Source organism: Balearica regulorum, chromosome 5, assembly GCF_011004875.1.
Source record: "Balearica regulorum gibbericeps isolate bBalReg1 chromosome 5, bBalReg1.pri, whole genome shotgun sequence".
In the NCBI taxonomy this organism is placed as follows: Eukaryota; Metazoa; Chordata; class Aves; order Gruiformes; family Gruidae; genus Balearica; species Balearica regulorum.
The window spans coordinates 35768683-35784066 of record NC_046188.1 but is presented as its reverse complement, the minus strand read 5'-3'; the positions used below and the strand labels follow the sequence as shown (position 1 = coordinate 35784066).

The 15384-nt window shown below is 37.1% G+C and overlaps 2 protein-coding genes across 2 annotated transcripts in view; one reads left to right on the top strand and one right to left on the bottom strand.

The window, feature by feature from the left end:
- AVEN (apoptosis and caspase activation inhibitor) overlaps nt 1–15384 on the top strand; it is a 97621-nt gene that overhangs the window by 897 nt on the left and 81340 nt on the right. The gene's annotated exons all lie outside the window — the stretch shown is intronic.
- Nucleotides 1–15384, bottom strand: part of CHRM5 (cholinergic receptor muscarinic 5) — a 54367-nt gene that overhangs the window by 12477 nt on the left and 26506 nt on the right. The gene's annotated exons all lie outside the window — the stretch shown is intronic.

Sequence of the window (15384 nt, the reverse complement as noted above, 5' to 3'; positions counted from 1 at the left end):
TGGTATCTGTGATTCACTGGAATGCTTATTTCTCATTAATTCAAGTTGACGGTTTTGCTTTGACCAATTATAAAGTGTTCTAGCAGATTAAAAGTAGCACAGACATGCCCAAGTGTACCACAACTACACCTTCAATTTCCTGCACGTATGTTAAAATGCTTTCTACAGCCCACCATGGTTTGAGATCAACACTGTGCCTTTAAAAACAGTTTTCATTTATAAATGCTTTGACAGTACTACATTCAGATTGTCTTGCTTCCCTTAGCGTTGTTGCAACATAGAAATCATGGTTGTCCCTGGATTGGCAAAAAGATTACAATGATGACCTAATACTGATTGGTGTTGGCAGCACTGGGAGTCCTAATGTAGATGGACCAGCTGCTACCCCATTTTCAGCATCACGTTGATTAGATTCACTTTGACTTTTATGATGCCATGGCTTCAGCTGGACCCAGCCAGTGTTTTATCCATATTAGAACTCCTGTGGTTGTTGTTGGATTTAAAAAATATACAATATTCATCTCTCTTGTCATTGTATTTAGATACATTTTAGCAGTTGTGTTTTGGGAGATAAATGATGCAGCTGGATTGGTACTGTTTCCTAGAGCGCTCCTTGGTAATTTCGCTTGTAAACCATATAAATTGCCGAGTTCATACTGATGTGTGCAGACAGGTTTGGATTCTGGATGTGAAACAATAGTACTCCCTCATGAGCCACAGAGGCACAGAGGGAAATTCAGCACCTATATGAGCTGAGGAAACTTCTGTCCTGGACTGATTTTTTTCAAGTCATTCAATCATTTCTTACCAAGTTGAAATACATTTATGTCTATATTCTCTCTGGTACTGTTGACCCAGCAGGACCCACTTCATAATGTAACAGGTGCACTCAGGAAGGGAATCATGTTATATGTATGTGTTTTTGTCTGGATTGTTGTTTGAAGTATTTCAGGAAGCAATTAAAAGATTTCTTTAGGGGTAGCTTACAATATGTTTTGCCCGATCACTGTGTTACTGACTTTGATATGCTCTTCATCTTAGTCTAGCACAGAGACTTTATTTTCGGCCAGGGCTAATGTGGGTTGGGTCTTTAAAAGTGAAGCAATAGCTAAGATTTTCCCAGAACTTCACTAAAGAGTGTTTAAGCATAACACTCTTCCTGCATAGGACGCTTTTGATATTAAGCGCTGTATGGTCTCTTAGCGTGCCTGCTACGAATCTTGTGTTCAGCAGCTTGATGGGACTGGCTTCCAGCAGTCCCACAGTAGTGTCAACACCTGTGCCAGCCTGCAGCTGCTGACATCTAGTGTTACCTCTGAGCCCATCTCATAATTTACCACTTCTGAAACAAGGAGGACCTCCTTCTTCCATCTGCATGGTCAGGCAAGCTCCTTTGTACTGTCTTTGATGTGTGCTAGACCATGTTTTCTGAACAGATTCAACTCTTACCTGGCAGGAAATTGCCCCTTTTATTCCTAGTTCCTTACCGTTCTCTCTGTTCAGCAAAGTGACTTGTTTTAGACAAGTGCACCACCTCAGTAAGAGGGTGCTTGGCCTGGAGTAAGTAGTTGGTGTGAGAGGAGACCTCGCTGTCTTTCAGCAGCAGGTGTCAGATCTTCTCAAGTGGTGGTGATGTGTAAACTGCAAACCTGGAGAGCCAGGTAATAGTATGGGGAATGTGAGTGGTCTTATCACATCACTTTCCTTACTGTGTGCTGAGAAGCTGGAGTTTCTTAAAATCCCCTTTATTTTTTTCAAATGGCCCTTGAAACTCCTTGGAGAAGGGAGGGTAAGAACACTGTAATTTTATAATATATTGGATTTTCAAGGGCTTTCTAGGGTAAAAATTGTGGAGGATTATACTCTGCACTTCCGCGCTGCTGGTGTCAACTTGGCATTTTGGAGGAATTTTCCTATTAGATTGGGATCATTTTAGCATTGTACAATCAGGATTTAAATGACCTGGTATTATTTCCTGAAAATAATTTTAAGTCTAGGTGGTTCTATAGTTTCAAAGCTATGCTATGTTTATAATTTCATTTGTTTATACTCCATTTGTTTATAAAACTATTGCTGTTAAGCTTGATATTTAAGTAATTCTTTATTGATGGAGCTTTAGTTGTTGCCTGAGAAGTTTCGTTATTGTGTCTTCAGTTATGAAAAGCCTTATGACAAAATCTAGATCAAATTATATTAAAATAACTGGATTTGGATTTGTTGAGTCTGCTATGGGCAGAGCAGTAAAATGCAAATAAAATTATAGATGAATGGATTGAGTAAATTGTAATAGGACTGTTAATAAAACTGAACTTCATTAAAAACTCTTGGATATACTTTTTACAGTGAAGTAGAAATTGGTATTAAATTGCATAATATTTTGCCAGCAATATTTCTTAGTCAATTGCATTCATTTAAAATGATTGTTCATCTTCAAATGTTGTGGTTTGGATGTTTTAATTTAATGGTTCCTAAGTTTGTGTTTGAAGCTGCAGGAGGACATCATTTCTGACCTATAAAACAGGGAAAAAAACCCAACCTGTAGTGGTGGTGACACATCTGCTTCTCATTTTTTTGTGGACCAGTGAAGGCTGGACACCACATGTTTTACACTCCTGTAAGCGTCGTGTAATTCTCTGTTTTTAGTAATGGGTGATCAGCTGTGCTACTTGCAAAGCCTGTTCCCAGTACTTGCTGAGTCAGTTCTCCCCTCCTCTGCTGGGTGCTAATGTAGAAGGAGATCAGGGTGCTATTTGTTTATAAATAGTTGACTTACTCATACCCTGCATGGTAGATCCAGATGTGGATCAGGGTCTTCAAGATGAAAGGTTTTACGATTTCTGTCAGCTCTTGAGGAGATAGCTGTTTGAGGAACTCCCCAGCTCCACTCTTAAAACAAGATGCTGCCTCTCTCAAACATGGAATTGGTTTAGAAACCATGAGGAAAAGTGCTCTTCCTTGTGAAGAGAAAAAAGGATCTTGCGCTTGTCCGGTCTTTTTGTAACTAGTGTGTGTGTTGATTTAATTGGCTTGATTACTGAAGATTTTGTGTCCTCCCTTCAAAAATGAATCCAAGTCTAATTATAACCAGCTGGTTTACCAAATGGCAGGTTTCTTTGTAGATCTGTCATCTTGAATAATTTTCCATTGTTTCTGTCTGCTTTAACTCATCTATTCTATGTTAAATAAAAAGAACATATGTGCAAGTATTCATTTTTAGAAAAATAATGTTGAATTATAATGCTTAAAGATCTGATTGACATTGGCCCAATATTATCTCCCATTTTTATGTGAACTCCTCTAACTTGCTTGGAATTCATATTTTAAGTATTGACAGAATTTTTAAATTGCTCTCTCTATGAAATACAATCTATTAAAACAAAAACAACTTTCTGAAATTGTGGACATGAGACTGGGTTTTATTTTGGTGGTCCTTGACCACATCCTTATGTGGCTGGTTTAAGGAGACTTTCTTTTGTCGTTTATTACAAAATATTTACAAAATATTCTTTTAACTGTCTTTTCTTTGATACACTAAGTGTGCATGTGATGTATGCTATTACTTCAGTGCAGTTGGAATTGGCAAGTCTGTTTCAATGTTCCTTTTCTGGCTTTGGGCATTGGTTGCAGTAAACATTTTATTGTTACAGAATGGATGTTAACAGGCTGATTTTAGTGCAGTCTTTCTTATGGTTAGTTTCAAGATGACATCACATTTGTTTAGTGTACATCATATCTTCATTCTCGTGGTGCATGCACATGTAGAACTAAGAGAACATCTAATGCTGTCAGCATCAAATAATTTTTTCCTAATTAGTATGAACTAAATCTTTACAGTCTAACTGTACTTTACAGCAAGTGCAGAAAGCAATCTGTTCACAGGCATGGTAACAAAAACTTGGATTTTTCATATACAGATACATTTGATTTCCTTTAGAACACTGTAACAGAGCTTCTGCAGATAGGAGAAGAAATGGATATCTGGATCTGGAGCACAATAAATCTTTTGACGTTTTATGTTCATGTTGTCAAAAGCAACTAGGAAAAAAACTTATTTAATGTACATCGGTTTGTGAGCTGTACTTAATTACTAATGAGGTGCGAAGAGCTTCCCTTCTCAGGAGTTTCTCTACTGTGATGAGGTGTGAAGAGGCCCTAACTGATTGCGAATGAAGTGTGGATTATTTTATTTTGAGTGTATTGATTTAGATTAAGCCTCTTGAAAAGTGTGTGAACAAATCATCGAAAACTTTAGAGTTGGTTCAGTGTCAAACTGGTGTTTTTTATATGGGATTCTGCAAGGCTTCATTCTGTGTTTGTTCATGTTCAGTGTTTCTATTAATAATTCTGATAAAGGAGTAAAATATACAGCGTTAAAATGTGCAGACAGTGCTAAACTGGAAGGGTAGGCAGGAGGGTGGAGCACAGAACAGTCTCAACAAATGGTAGAAACAAGGTGTAAATTCAAGGTCAGCTGCAACACAGCTACATTTACGTAGGAAAAGTTTGCAGAGGTGTGTGACTGGTTACACTGCAATTTTATAGAAGGGAACTGGCAGCTTAATGGATGAGAAAGTATCAATTAGCAATGCAGTCACACAGAAGAGCTGGTTCTACTTCTGCAAGTTTTGGACCAGCTGGGGAAAGTTCAGGGGGGAAGGAATGAAGAAAGATGTGAAGTCTAGAAGATATGACCAAGGAGGAGAGGTTGAAGGACCAGGCTTTCTCTCTTCCCCCCCCCCCCTTTCTGGTGAAAAGGGCACTTTGAGGAAGCCTGGATAGCAATGTTCCATTAGGTAGAAAGGTTACTGCAAACAGATCCATTTTAGGCAGGACAAGAAGAAAAACATTATTAAGAAGGAGGAGGTTTAATTTGGACATTGAGAGTAAAAATTGAGACTGATAGGGTAGATAGATTGTGTAATGCATTGTGTAGGAAGTATACGGAGATCAGTACAGAAAAATATTGTCAAAGGTTTTAAGAATATGGTGAAGGTTACTGAGCCTACTCAGTAGAGCTGCTGTGTAACCACTTGTCACAGCCCTGGTTTTTTTATTTTATTTTTCAAGGCTGTCTTTGCAATAGGAAAAGATAAATGCTTTTTATCCAGCCAAAGTTAATTTATTCTTTTCAGTTTATAGACAATAGAGAAACCTGCTTTTCACTGCACTGGGGACTGCAATGTTTTGTAATAATCCCTGGTTGTTTATTGTGGAATGGTTTAGTGATATTTATTGTTATTCCTTCATTGTATTTTACCAACTTCCCTGCTGATTTAACCTGAGACACTTGTACTGAAATCATCCCATTACGCAGATGAACATGCAGCATCACTGCTGCATAACGGCTTCATGTCTGACTTTTTTTCTTTTTTTTAACTTCCTTGGGAAGAGCTTGGATTTTTTTACAGTTTGGATGGCTGTGCATTTCTGTCCTCACCTACTTAAATGCTTTTATTCCTTTTTCTCCCCTCAGTTCTCTGGGGAAGTAATGTAGTAACTTTCAAACAGGTTGTCCCGAAACTTTGCTAGCTTAAACAAATAACTTTTATCAGCTTCACATTTTGTTAATTGTATGAAACACAACTTTCAATCATTACCTTATTTAGATTTAATTATCCCATGTAATGCAGTGGATTTTATTCAGAGGAAGTATAAAATCGTAATACCTTGAATATTGAAGAAGTTCTCCCAAGAACTTCCCATCCTATTTAACAAAGATTTTTGAATTTAGGGAAGAACTAAAACTACAGATTTAAGAATCCGTGCTGTCCATCTTAAAATACATTTTGGGGCTGACCCAATGCTGGTAGCAAGCAATAGGTGGGCAGGCAGCCTGCCTGGTGGTGCGTGTCCTTCCTCCGGCACAGAAACTGCCGGAGTTAACTGAGGAAGAATAAGGATGTGCGCACATCATGGGGTGGGAATGTTTTTCTTATCTCAGGATAATGTTTTGTGAACGTACAGTTGAACGTATGGAAAGCACACATACGTATGTATTATTAGGACTTGCTACTGGGTATTTGTTCCAAACACAACTCTGAAGGAAAGTTATTTGTAGGAAGGGAACACTTAGTAATTCTGAGCTGAAAATCTTATTGTGTTACTGGGATGAGTAGTTGGTTCCAGAGAACATCATACAGGGTTTTGTATAGTTATATCAAGTCAGAGATAGTAGGTATTTATGCTGAAGAAAATTTATAGAAGTGATGAAATTTGATTAAAAAAAGTATTTCATACAGTACTGATTGTATTTTCCTCACAAAAGTAACTGGGTAGTTTCAGGAGCTCTGTTACGGGTTTCCAGCCAGTCTAATGGTGCTGCACAGCCTTTTGTAGCTGTCAGAATGTTTTACTGTATTTTAAAGAAATAAAAAATTGCTGATTATTGATTCAGTGGTGATTTAGAGCCTTGTAACAAGTGCTGAGGAATGTTTCTTACAGGTTTTCATAATCAAAGGATTTCAAGCCTGTGTGATTTGGTGTTCTATGGTAAGGCATAGAGGGGGTCCATTTCCCACTGTTCTCATTCATGTGTGTGATTCCTATTTTTATGTGTGTGTGTTTTTTCATTATTACTTTTTTTAAATAAGGCTTTAACTCTTCTGCAGGTAGACTTAATAATACATCCTGCTGGTAAAACCTGTAAATCTGCTGGAGTGTGTGAGAACCTTGCCTCAAGGTCCTGTTTCTATTCCTGCTTCACTTTTCCCACAGGATAACTGGTACAGTTACAGACTGTACGGACTTTCTCTTTAACCCTGGAATAGCCAGGACCTCTTTCTTGTAGAGAATAGAGTGATGATTCTGGGCCACAGCTTTTCCTAGGCTACGGCTCTGTCACTGGCATGTTGTGAGACCTTGACCTTTTTCTGATTGCCTGACAAACTAAGGATTTCATTTTTGGTGTTTTGTTGGGGATTTTTCCCCGCTTTGTGTATTCTGTTTGAAGCTGTGTTACTCAGGTTATGCTGCTTTGCTGACTTCACTGGCTTGTTATGTTCCTGTTAATTTGTAACAGTAGGTGGCATGCCCGTGGAAGCAACAGAAGCTCAAATGATCCCATACTCCTTATTTCTTTGCCTTCCACTTCACCCTAATTGTTAGCAAGGGTGTTAAAAAGATTATTGTCTCAGAGTAAAATTTATTTGTAGAGGTAAAATTCAAAACTGAATTGTGCTAATGAGAAGAGTTCCTTCAGTATTTTTGGCATGGCTCTTTGTACTTAGTTTGAGTTACTGTCAAGGATTGTGTTTTGGGTTTGTGGGCTTTTGGGCTACACACAAGTGTAATACTGATGGTTTCCCTCCTGATGGAATCACAGTTGAAGTTGTCCACCAGTTGTCTAGACAGTTGAGCACTGTCTAGAGCTCACCACTGCAAAATGGATGCAAAGTTCTCCTGCAGTTAGTGTTCTGTATGCACCTGGGGCTGGTGACCAGTGCAAACTGTTGCAGGTAAAGATGTGATGTGCACATAAAATCCTGGGATCATAGTGCATCCCAGCAAGTACAGCCCAGTCCTCCTTTACCTTGTTGGTAATTCAGATGTGTTTGTACTTTCAGGAAATTCTAAATGATTCTTAGAGCTTCTTCACAGTAGTGTTAACTGCACGATCAGAGCATCATTGTGATGTAGCTTTTACTTTTTAGAATTATACTCTAGACCAATGGCAAAATAAAATGATGTTTTAACATCTTGTTTTTATAAGTATGGCATTATGACAATGATTCTTCACTACTTTATCTCATGTTGCATGTTGGGTTTAGGGAAGCATATTCTTTAAGGCTATTTGGAAAAATATCTTTCAGAGGATCTCCCAATTTCCCCTCCACCCCCCTCCAAAAAAAAGTTGGAGATGAATGAGGAAGGGGTGTCTGAGGTTTGAGTGGTGATCTCTAAAACAGAAAGTTGCGTTCAGATTTGATATACAAATAACAAAGGGTTTTTTTTTTGAGTTAATGCAAAGACAGATATTTGAAAACATCCATGGTACTGTACCACCCTGGTGTAGTTATAAAACAATTTCATAAAGATGATTTAAAAATGAAACAATATTACTGCTTCTTGAGCCTCCCAAAAGCCTGATAGTCACAGAATAAACATGGAGATACAATACACAGTAGAGTTTTTCATAACCACTTGATAGGTTTACATCTGTATAGAATTATTTGAGCCTTGTTTAATGATAGACTTTTTACAGATGCTTTGTCTAGATAGAAGTCATGTTTTTTTCTTCAACTGTAAATAAGTTTGAGCATAAGAACTTGTCAGGATCTAGACTTTTCTTTTTTTCTTATTTCAGGTTGGTTTTCTGCAACTGCAATAATGCTTTTTTTGGGAGGAAACAGGTTATACTCTTTATCTACAAGTTATGTGTTGTGTATATATATATATAGCTCACACCAGGTCATAGTCACATGACTAATCTGTTTGAATTACTCATAAAAAAATTTAAAAGTCAAGGGGAGAGAAATATTTTTTGCTATCGAAGTTAGTCAAACAGCTTCTAGAATCATACTTTCTGAGCATTGGAGCAGTAACAGTTTTATGTAAAAACTTCAAGAAAAAGTCTCTCTCTTGTGTGCTTCATGAGATGTTTTTCCCTTTAACTGGAGCATCATTGCTGTTATACAAAACATTAGTTTCAGAATAGGATGTCTCTCTTGGCTAATTCTATCTTTAGCTAACCCAAAGTGATGAGTTCCAGTATCCAACATTTATGAAGCAGTCTTAGGATTTCATTCCTCTTTCAAAAATTCTCATCCTGTACAATAAAGACTAAAAGCTTTTTTCTTCATGCTACCTGTTCTTAAGGCTGCCCTTTCTGCTAATTAAACTTCTCTTTAGCTTTGGTAGAGCTCTCTAAAGGTCACCAATAGAGCAAACTAGTGAAGAGGATTACTCTTTGCAGGGATATTCTTTCTCTTGATGTGAAAGAACCTCTCTCGAGGCTCTTCCTTCCTTAGTCTAAAGGAAAAAAACCAACCCATTAGCTTTTTCCTTTTTTCCTTCAGTTGAAAAAACAGTTTATAACAGAAACTTGAACTTGTGCTTGTACTTGATGTCTAGATGAGCAATAAGGAAGCAAATTGTTTCTGTTAATGGGAGGCAATGCTTAAAAATCACTAGAGGCTCACTACAAATTCATCAATAGGTAAATATGCCAATATGAGAAGACTGTGAACATACAAACATATGCGTATGACCTAATCCCCATTAATACTTTTGAAGAAATAGTTTTTAACTTACTCTGTCATGTGTATCACTGTAATGATGGAATAGATTTAGTATTTGGCAATACTATTTAATCTTATTAATATAGTTGAAAAATCATAAAGTGACATGCACAAAATATTAAATATCAAGATTATTTTTTTTGACTTTGCGTTTCAGTAGGTGTAGTCTGGAAAAAAATAAAGCATAAAAGCAAAAGGATTAGGCAATACCTATACTGACTTGTCTAAGCTGGCTGCCAAGAATTGCAATTAAGTGACTTTTATAAATGCTTGTTTTCTGTTGAATAATTGGAAGGGGACAAAATCTTATCTAAATTATGTGAAACCTTGAAGGAGGAAGTATAATGAAAATTGGTTTAATTATTTTCAGTGAGACAGCAAAGCAGATTGATGCGCTTATCAATAATAATTGGTTATTTTCTTGCCTTATTGTATCCTTTGTTAGCCAGCTGAAAATGTTTATGATGCAGAAAAAATGTCTCTTAATGAAGTAATGTATTATTTTCAGCTTGTTCTGAAAACATATAGCAAAATCATCCTTCTGTCTGCCAGTTCACATTAGAAAGAGCTTGTGCATAAGGTTACAGAGCCATTAGCACTGATGCATTTTTGTAAAAAGGCAGTCAGTGGACACACAGAGCCTGTTTTAGATACAGAGAATGCACGATGGAAAGGTTTCAGTCTACAATGAGTAATGAAGCAAAGGATTTGGAGAATGTGGAGTAGAGGAATAAGTTCAAACTGCCGTCTGTATTCTTCCCAGTTTCAAATACAAAGTGCAGTAATGTTTTTTTCACTTCTCAGTGTAGTGATGTGCCATTGGACTTTAAATACAGTTTGAACTGAATTTCCCTCCATTCCTTTTTCCAGTCCCTTTGTACTTTATGTAAAAACAGGATATTGTCATATAGATAGAGCAGGAATGAAAGAATGACGTGAAATGTTACGGGGGTTTTGTTTCTTTTTTTTTCTTCTGTATGTGTGTGGTGACTGGGCATCATCTGCATGGCGTACAGGGCACCAGCTTCTTGAGTTTTCCTGCAGGGAGCGTCCAGTTGCTGTACAAAGCAGAATAGGTCTAGCTGAGAAAACAGGCTAGATCACCCATTTCAGCATATGGAGAGTCACTGTATTCTCATGGGATGTGGGAAATGCATTTGTGCAGAGAAAGGAATTTATTTCCACTTTCTGCATAAAATGCTGTAGTTCTGCAGTAACTGAATAAACATGGATGGTATTTATTTACATTGTTTCTTTAGGATGCTTTGTTTTGGCGCTCCCCTGTCTTATGCCCCAGTCCCCATCTATTCTCAGGTCATTTCAGGACAAACAGAATTATTTTTGCTGGAGAAAGTTCTATGTTTCTGTCAAAAGTGTACAGTGGTGATGTAGTTGTTAGAGGTTTTTGATAAATTCTTGTATTTCTGTTGCCTGCAGTGGGCAACAGCTTTGAGACCAAGTGCATGCCACACGGTGGTGGTATAAAATTCTGCTTCTGACTTAACCTGACTCAGGACAGTGTAATGTCTCTACACTTTTTTTTTGTCTGTGTTATGTTGATATTTTGATATATAAACAGAATCCCCAAACATGTTCATCATTCATTCTCAAACTATAGTATAGCAGTTGGAGGACATACTGCTCCGTGAGCTATACTACTACCTATACCATCTTTGACCTATGCTACTAAAAGAGCTTGAAGATGGGGGGTGTGGTATGTTGCTGTCTTTTGTTTTGGAGGAGCATCATAAAGACACATTATCTATCATACAGCTATATTTTGAATTACAGTGCATGTGGGTTCAACACAAGCCTATCTCTCTTGGAGGCAAACCAACCACAAATCAGATGTTTGGCAGTAATTTGCTGCATTATGGGACGCATTGCATGGTACCTGAGAGAACTCCAGCTGATTAGTTCCTCTTTTTTGCTGAGTTTGTGCCAGGAATGGGGGGCTACTGACTTGCACAAGGAGAATTGATCATGGAGGGTGTGAGTGGCTGCTTTTTTGCACCGCTTGGATATACTGTCAGGGAAATCCTGCCTTGATTATGAGGCAGGGATTGCAGTCTCTAAGTTTGGTAGCGTATCCTTGATGAATTACTTTTTTGTTCATTTCCCCTTTCCTTGCATCACTATAACTGTGGGGTTTGCAGACATCTATGAAAATGGAAAGGAGAAAAACTGGGCTTCCTCACTGACCAGCCCATACATTTTTCACGTCATTGAAAAGACAAGGAAGAAGAAGGTTTTTGGTGTCTTATCAAGTCAGTAGTTAGTACTCTCTGTGTCTTTTCTGTTTTTCCATTGTCTAAAGAAATAAATGAATTTTACTATTGGTCTCAGAAATGCTGTTTAAAACTCTGGGAGTTGAGGATAGTATCTTTTTGACGTAGCATTGCTGTAATACGTCGTTATTTTGTCTAGTGTGTCTCAATACTTCTTTTAATCAGTGTCGTTCAATATATATATCCTGCTTACTTGTTCCTTGATATGTGGTTTTGCATTCAGCTTCACAGTTACGCATTTTTTTTGCACGTTAGGCAATCTGCTTTTTATCCTTAATATCTTTTATATAATTTATTGTTCATTGATTTACTATGTGGCTGTGTATTGGTCCTAAAAATTATCCCTTTTTGATCCCCCTTTCAGAAAGTACGGTCAAATAAGGCTATTTGTAACTGAATTCTTACTGCTTCGTCATGCCACACCATAAATGTAATAACGCAACTTAATTTCAAAAATGCATGATGGCTGGATCTGCCAGTTTGTTGATAGAAGGGTAGTAGAGATGTGAGGTTTTTCAGCAGCATGTAAAATTATAATTAGGTAATAGCAGTATATTAGTAATGAAAGATGAAGAACTTAGGGACTGTGCTACTGACAGCATTGCAGACATAGTGAAAGGGGAGAGGAAAGCAGAATGCTGTCCTTTTGAATTTCTCATATAGTACCTTTTTCAGGTTTCAGATTAGTAGTGTATCCTTCTACAGCTTTAACTTTCATTTTGTGAATATTTTTGTGTTTGCAATATGCTGTTATTATGTGATAGTTGATCTGAAAAACTGACAGATGTTGGGTGTCTTAATTTAAATTCAAGATATTATTTCCCACTGTGAACCAAACATCAGTACTTGCATACTGAACCTCTAAAATGATGCATTTCACATGTCTCAGTGACTATCTTAAAGCAGTAACTGAAAAAGGGACTAAAACCAGTTGCAAATGTTCTAAGGTTCACGTTGAAAGTTTTACCAATCCACATAAATATTTGTAGCAAATTATCTTTTTTAAATTTTTATTTAAGAAATATGTGAATTTGACAAAGAACACCTGTGTGTCCATGTGTATTATGTGGAACAGGAATAGTAATGGAGAATCTGCAAGTCTTTAAAGGAAAGAGAAAACAAAATTGGCTTTAGAAAAACAGGTTTAACGTTGCAGGGAATTAAAGCCAAAAATATGGCTTACCAGTACATGTAGCCAATCTAGCGGGTAACTGCTGCCAGATATGAAGGAAGGACCTGCTTCCCAGATCCCATGTTTCGTGGCATGCTTCCAGCCTATCTAAGCATTATTTGTGCTTGTCTGGTTCTGCTGTGAACTGATACAAGGAACTTAAGCTGGCAGAAGGTTAACAGTAGGAAAGAGAAGAAAACTATTGATTATTTTTCTGTCAGTTTAGGTGTACAGTTTCAAAGAATACTATTCTGTTTGGTGTCTTTCAGAATTTTTTCTTCTTTAAGAAAAAAATTGAAAATATAACAGCATGGGTGAATATCACTAGTTATTTTCATGTTTTGAAAACTGCAGAAAAATATCTTAAGCCTTCTGTGTTTTTTTTTTTTTTACAAAATAGATGCATTTAAAAACCCCCTAAACTTTTAACTTGGTACTAAATATTATCAAATCTTTTTGAATTTAAAGGTAGGAAATAGTTACCTTGATATGCAAATGTAACAAGTTTTGGAGAACTCTTTTTTCATTCTGAATACAGCACAGCTGAAATCTTTCAAAAGGTTGCAGGTGGTTTTGTTTGCTTTTGTTGCGGCAAAAAATTGATCTGTTGAGAAATTTTGTTACATATTTTTCCTTGCATGCGAAACCCTGAAGCTTCTTCAACATGCTGGTTTTGATATTGGTAGAGAGTTGCTGGATTTGTGTTGGTTTTGTTCTAAAACTGTGTGCATGTAGGGGGTGTTAAATAAGCATTAGACTTGGCTGTTTAACTGAGGTGTACTCTAAACTTTACTCTTTTGAGCAGACTTTAAGTTTATGAAATAACCTCTGTGGGTTAGGATCAAGACTCAAATTTTTCTCTGTTCTGCAAGTGGATGCTGCTTGAGTGAGCTTTTTGCATAATTTGTCATACTTTTACTTCATCATTGATACGGTTGTAGAAGTACCAAGCTTTTCAATACGTATCAGTTTATAACAGGTATGTTCATTGAGAGAGGCTGTGTTACTGACTCAGGAAGACTAGCAAAATAGCAATATCTGTTAAAAAGTCTGTTCTATAGCTGCTGAGGTAAATATATACCCTCAATAAACTTTGATTCCTTGATGTTCCAGAACTCCTCATGTGTGTACTTTACAAGTTATTGTTAAAGCTGTTAATACAACTGCTTTTTCAACTTTAGAAGTGGTAGAATAAAACAACAAAATGAAACACTAAGGATTAGTTATACTACTGGGGGTTTTCAAGCCCTGAGTGGACAAAACCTCAACCTGCTTGGTCAGATTTTGGTTTTGACCTTTTTTTGAGTAGGTGGTTGGACAAGATGACCTCTTGTGATGCCTTTCAGCTTGGATTAGTCTATAATACTGTGACATTAACACATAAGAATTGAATCCATTTCTGAATACGGTCAATCTCTAATGCAGCTCAGGATACTTCTATTTAGCAATGGCAGGTTTGGTAAGAACAAATAACTTACTGTGGAAATGTTCCTTAACCTATTCAGAACACTAAGCATAATTTGGTTTTAGAATATGACATACAGCATTCACATATGTGGATCCATATGTGTGCAATATATAAACCCCTTGACTTTGGCAAATACAGCCTATACATAGGAACAATCAGTAATCTAACTGAAAACGCTATAACCTTTGTAGCAGTATACTTACTTTGTAAGGTTTTCTTGAAACCTGTTACCTCTGTCAAGGCAGAGGCTCCTATTTTATGTTTGCACTCATATTTTTGACTGAATGGTTGTAAGAAAAACATTCAGCTTTCTTAAGTTACTGTCAGTTTGAAAGTAGTGGAGCTGCCAGGTTTTGTGCAGGTCCATGTGACAATTTTGTATAAAGAGCTTGATGAGTTTGCATAGTTGCCAGTAACTTTCATATAATCGTTTCCACTGAATTAAAGAAAAAATGCAGTTGACTTTCTGTTGGTGGAAGTGTATTGGCTTGGTAAGTTGAGAAAATCAAAAGTCTCTTTATCTATAGACAGCAGCTGGACAAGCTTCCTGCAGGCTCTTTGCTCGCAGCATGGCTCAGCCTTGGGGAAGGGAGGCAAAGGGCTACTTCTGCAGTTAATGCAGCTTCTGGAGTTTCCCAATTAGCGCAGAATGAGTGCTGAATTTACAATCATACCATTCTCACAACATACCCCATCAATTATCCTTCAGTTTGGAGTTTTAATCTAAATGAGTAGAGCTAAATTTTAGCTAGTGGCTTTGTTGTTTGATAAATCCTGTCTCTAATGAGCGAAGTCTTGAAATATGCAGTTTCCAAAATAAATACTTACTTGACAGGCTTTACCAAGTTCCCAAGTCTACTTAGAGAATAGAGCTTTTGAGACTTTCTTCCTGTGAATGTACATTGCATGGTTATTTATTTTATCTGTGAGTCAACAGTTTTCAAACTGGGTCTTTAGAAGCTGCAGTACAAAACTTCAGCGGTATGTAGTAGAGGTTGGTTCATTTTGCACCCGTAAGCCACCCATGTGAAGGACCATGCATCTAATCATGTGCTAGCAGGTTACAGAGGTATTTCTGAGATAGCAGTGGAAGGTGAACATCAGAATTTGTGCATTCTTTGCTAGTTCTTTGAAAGGGAAGATAGTCAGCCATTTAAATCAGTAGTTAACAAACAAAAAAACCAAGCTGTTTGCCTGCGGGGCTTTTTTTATTTTCTTTTT